This window comes from Teleopsis dalmanni, chromosome 1, assembly GCF_002237135.1.
Source record: "Teleopsis dalmanni isolate 2A chromosome 1, ASM223713v2, whole genome shotgun sequence".
In the NCBI taxonomy this organism is placed as follows: Eukaryota; Metazoa; Arthropoda; class Insecta; order Diptera; family Diopsidae; genus Teleopsis; species Teleopsis dalmanni.
This window is the reverse complement of record NC_051846.1, coordinates 150101225-150107410: the sequence shown is the minus strand read 5'-3', so window position 1 is coordinate 150107410 and position 6186 is coordinate 150101225.

Genomic DNA, 6186 nt, shown 5'->3' with positions numbered 1-6186 from the left:
TTTTTTTTTTGGAAAAAGTTAGGCTTTGTTAAAGTAAGATAAATTGTGAGCTTTCTTTCTTTTATTAAACAGTAAATTTTATTTTTTCTTTGAAAGAAAGCTACTGGGCGCTGACAAGTACAAAAAAAAAACGAAAAAATGCGGAAAAAAGTTAATTGGTGTTCTGAAAATTTAAAATGCAAAAAAAAATTACATGTTAATTTTGTAATGCATGATTTGTGTCAATAACCTCAGAAAAAATATATAAAATTGTTAACACTTAATTAACAAGAATTACAGGAGTTGCAAATTAAATAAAAAATAGTTTAGTAGAACAATATTTAAGTGAATAACAAGCACATGGGCTCAAAAATGTTCATAGGTGGAATTCGGGGCCTCTAATAACAAAGAATAGAAGAATTTTAAACATCTGCTATCTGTTAAGCACCTATTAAGCATAATGTATCCATCTCTATTCATATATAAAATAACTTTAAAAATAAATAATTAATAAAAAAGAGATTTTTATCAAACAGTAGTGAATGGCAACAACAAAAATTTTTATTATTTTTAATTAATTGTTTTAATTAAATATAAGAAATAATTTCAAGACCACTGATAATGGGTGTTTGCGATATTCGGAACAGCTTTATGGTCAGCCAAAAATTTAATAATTAAAAATAATAAAAATGTTTGTTGTTGCAATTACACTACTGTTCAATAAAAACTTCTCTTCTCTAAAGAAGAGAAGTCTCTAAAAACAATAGTTTATATTAAGAATTAAGTTTCTTTCGTCAAAACTGATATTAAAAATCCATTTATTAATTGATTATAGCTTAGGTATTAAAACACTCAATATAATTTAGACAACTAAATAAATAAATTTTTAATGAATCTTCTCGAAGGGAGATATCAGAAATAGTGAATAAAAACTGTTATATATATTTATAGTTATCTTTTTATCTTTTTATATATAGATATAAATATAATAATATAATTTCAATATGTATAATTATATAATATATTTTAATAATAATATAATTTATATAAATATATATATAGATATATAAATATATAAATATATATATATATATATATAGATATATATTTATTTAAGTCTATTTATATTAACAACAAAACAAATATATATATATATGTATTATATATTTATTATATATTAAATCATATATATATTTATATACATATATATTATATATATATTACTAGTACTAGTAATATATATATATATTATTATATTATATTATATTACTAGTATATAATATAATTTCAATATGTATAATTATATAATATATTTTAATAATAATATAATTTATATAAATATAAATATATATATATATATATATATAGATATATATTTATTTAAGTGTATTTATATTAACAACAAAACAAATATATATATGTATGTATTATATATTATATTATATATATATTTATATACATATTATATATTATATATTATATATATATATTACTGGTATATACGTATTTATGTACAAATAGTAACATATGAATTAGAAATTTATTTTATGAAATAAAATTTTCACTGTAACAATATATAACTTCTAGTAGATAACTTGTTTCTTTAAAACAAAGATAAAAACGCCATTAAAATAAAAAAATAAAAATATTTAAAGAGAAAAAATGTTTTCATAATAAACAGTTGAGTTGATAAAATTTTAACAGAGCTCAAGATACTTACAAGTATCTAGACTATAAAAAAATTATTCAAACTTGTGAGTATTGTTCTTTAGTGACATAGTGTAATACCGATTTGTTAAAGGTCTTAAGATTTATTGGGATAAATGAAACGATATATTTGTATCTCAAGCAAAGGTCCAGATAGGACTAAAAATAACTAAACTAAACCACATTTTTTGTATTTGAGAAATTGAGTTCTATGACTGAAGATTTTTTAACGGACAGACGATTTTTTGACATCGTAAACCTCTTTTCTTTCGATATCCTATATCTTGTTATATTTTTTTTTTTTTTTGTTTCTTGAGCTTTGAAACATCTTCCCAATGGGAACAAAATATAAATATATATAAAATGTAAAAAAATAATATATATATATATATATATATATATATATATATATATTTTAAATATACAGTAGATTAGTTTAGAGCGGTTTAAGAGCACATCTACGAAAGATATCACCTAGATCGCTGATGAATTTGTTGCATTACCTTATATGTCCCTTTTAAAGAATTTTTTAAAACAAATGTATTTCTGTTTCAAAAGCTACCTGTACATTTCAAGCAATTTGAATCCTTTGAGAATTTTGTGACACTTCTAAAAATCAGTTTCTAATATTTTTTTAAGGTTTCTCAAATAGGAATTGCTAGGAGTGCTACCTGTGCTTTTTACTAGTACTTGTATCAAGTATCTGTAGATTTGATATCAGTTTCTGATATCAATTTTTAATAGTTCTTTAGGATTCTCAGGAATGATATTCTAATACATAATTGTATTCCTGCTATTTGTCACATATGTGATGCCAAATCCAAAATCAAATATAGACTTCAGCTACATTTAATTCACATTTACTAAACAGAACCGAGTACTTTATATAATAATACTAGATAACCCGACAAACGTTGTTTTGCCTTATAAATTATTTCTAGTTTCTAGATAAATTCTAGTGTAGACAAAAAGTAACTTACTTATTATAAGTGTGTAAGTATGTGGTATATGCATGAAATAAATAAATAGCGTGGTACTTGTGAATAGAGTAATGTTCTTGCAAAGGCAACAAAATCATCCGTACTATTACACAATTCAATTTATGTCAAAAAAATAAAAAATTTTTTGTTAAAGCAATAAGAATATTTTTGCTGGGTAGGGACTCCCTAATCACTTTAGCGGTACGAAAAATATATAGTAGCCGATTCTCAGACTTACTGAATACGCATATAAAATTTGGTAAAAATCGGTAAAGCCGTTTCGGAGGAGTACGGTAACTAACATTTTGACAATGTTAATTTTATATATAAGATATATAAATCTATAAATTTTAAAATAATATATAAAACTAAAAAATATAACTTAAAACACTAAAAGATTAAAATTATTACTACTACTGTTTTATATTAAAGTAAAAATTCTTATACATACAAATTATAAATATTATTAACAAGCTGTAGAAATAAAAATAAAAATTTAATTTAAAAAAAATTCCATATATACAATAAATATATATAATTCTTATAGGTATGTAATTTTACAACTATGTTTGTATATAACCTGCACCTACTGAAGCTATCAGCTATTTAACCTGATAATATAATTAAATTTACAATCAGTTGAAGTGAAATACAAAAATAAAATAAAAATAAAATAAAAATAAAATAAAAATAAAAATAGAAAGAAAATAAAATAAAAATAAATAAAATTTATTTAGAATTTAAAATAAAAATTTTCTCCAAACGTAAATAAAATGAATTAATTTAAAATGTTGAAATAACAAAATAATTAAAAATACTCAATTGACTGAAAGTGCATCAACAATCACGACGAGTGCAATTAAAAAAAGAATGTGGAACGAGGTTTTTGCTTGGGTACAGGAAATTACGAAAAAAAGAAGAGAAGTGCAACAGGTGTCACAACTATTCCAACAACTCGTCGGAGTATAGAGAGAACTATGGATATGTCATTGGCTCAACTGAAAGGTACTTGTTAGTACGTAGATACTCCATGTATTTTTTAAATTAGGCGCGTTTCCATTGTATCATTAAATGTTTATTGTTTTTCTACAATACATAGATTAGGAGAGAATACGATATTCTATATTCTAGTAAAAAATATATTGATAAGATATGATTGCAGTCCCACTCTACTTCAATCTACATGCAGCGTATCTATGTGAGTACGACAATAGACTTTGTGTGAATGTATTGGTTGGTAGTTACGTACAATGTAAAGTGAATGACAAAAAATGCGGGTGTGTTCCCTCTAATAATTGTTATGCAGATTGAAGACTGCAGTCACACTTTAAAAAATTTTTCTATATATAAATTTTTTTTTTAATTATTAAAAGACATTTATATAATAGATGTGGACAATATCTGAAACAGCTGTGTGGCCAGCGTTCAATTCAACGAATTAAAAATAAAATTATTGTGTTGTCAATTTTGCTCCTAATTATAGTAAGAGATATTTATATATAATAATTTTTATATATATTACAATAATAATTTTAATATATTAATCATATGTTTATCACAAAGTTTAATTAACTATTAATTCAATTAATTAAAAATAATAAAAATTTTTGTTGTTGCAATTTACTACTGTTCGATGAAATCTCTCTATTGAAAACAATACTTTATATTAAGAATGTAGGTTCTTCCGTTGTTGTTGTTGCAGCCCGCCGGAATCTGTTTGTGTGACCCCTTTGGGAGATGTTGAACGGAACTTGGTCGTCTTCAACGAGTGGCGCCAAGACGTAAACTCGGTCGTTCTTGGAACATAGTTTCTTTCGTCACAGCAGACATTAAAAATCAAGTTAGTAAATACCGTAAAGATAACTATGTTTTTTTATAACTAATTTCTTTTTTTTTTAATATATTTATGGATTGTTTTTTAAAAATATAATTGACAATACAAATAATTGAACTATGAATTCAATAGAATATATATATCCGCAGAGTAATAGTATATGATTAAAAACTTGATTTTGATCATATATAATTGTTAATAACATTATGAAACTAAATTTTTTTTGATTTTTCATTGGTGTTATATGAATTTGAAGCTGCTGACCTTAAATCTGTAACCCGTTTTTTTTCTAAACATCTGGATATCTCTAAATAATGGGTTAAAGTTCAAATATTGAGATTTCAAAAAAAATCTTGAGTAAAAACATTACGTTCCTAGATTAGGTTCTATACATAAGAAAGAACAAATCATGCAACAAATAATGCCTCTACGAATAGAATAGTTTTGAAATTTAACAATTAAAAATAAAAAAAATATAATTAATTAATTAATTCAATTATTCTACAGCTGGTTTATGATTTCGTTCTAATATATAAATACAGCAAGTAAAATTGTTAATAAAAACTTTCATAGCAAGAAGTAACAAAACTCCAGCAAAAATATGCGAACATAAAAAGCCAAGTACGGCTTTGGATCAGTTGGTTAAGGTGCGCTGATTCTGAGCTTCATATTTGGAAAGACCCGAGTTCGATTCCTGGTACTTGCAGTCTCAAAAATAATTATTTACGAATAATTAAATATAAGAATTATTTCCAAGACCACTGATGAAGGGTATTTGGCAATACTCGAAACAGCTGTATGGTCAGCCAAAAATTCAATAATTTAAAATAATTTAAAAAATAAATTTTTGTTGTTGTTTCACTTCTGTTCGAAAACCTCTTTATATTAATTATAATAAAATAAAAATAAATCATTTTTTTTGAAGATTAACATTAAAAATATTCTGTGCTTTATAAGACAACCATAAGTAAAAGTAAAAGAGAGCTAAGTTTCCGTGTTAATAGCTCTATCAGAATTATACAATGCTAAGATTAAAATATTCGATGCTTTATAAGATCTATAATCTTATATCTATGTTCTGTAAATGAAATAATTAGGGTCCCGATTAAGCAGGTCTGTAAAAAAGGTATTCACCGCTCATATTAAAAGCATCATACGCTTTATAAGAGCATTTTTATAGTTTAGAAATTATATTTTTTGTGACCAAATTTAATTTTTTATATCATTTACGGGTTAATTAATCAATTATATGTATTTTCACCATATTTGAAAAACACCGTCGATAAATATATTAATTGAGAAACTCAAGATTAGCTTATTAGTTTAGCCTATTGATGACTATAGAATATAGTCGAAATATTAGTGATTAAATATTTTTTTTTAATAATTGAATAATTGTGAGTTTTTCATTTAATATCTTAATTGACATTTTTTTAAAAGTTTCGTTGACAATACAAAAAACTAACCAATTACCCGGAAAACTAAATATATAATATATAACAATATATAAATACAAAAAATGTAATACATGTAAAAAATTTAATATATATAATAAACATATTATATTATATTATAAGTATATATAATGACTTTAGTAATTTTTTGACATTTTTTGGTGTTTTTAGAAAAAAATCGTGTGGATAAACACGATTAGTCATCGCTTCTAATTTGACAGGCACGAGTTCT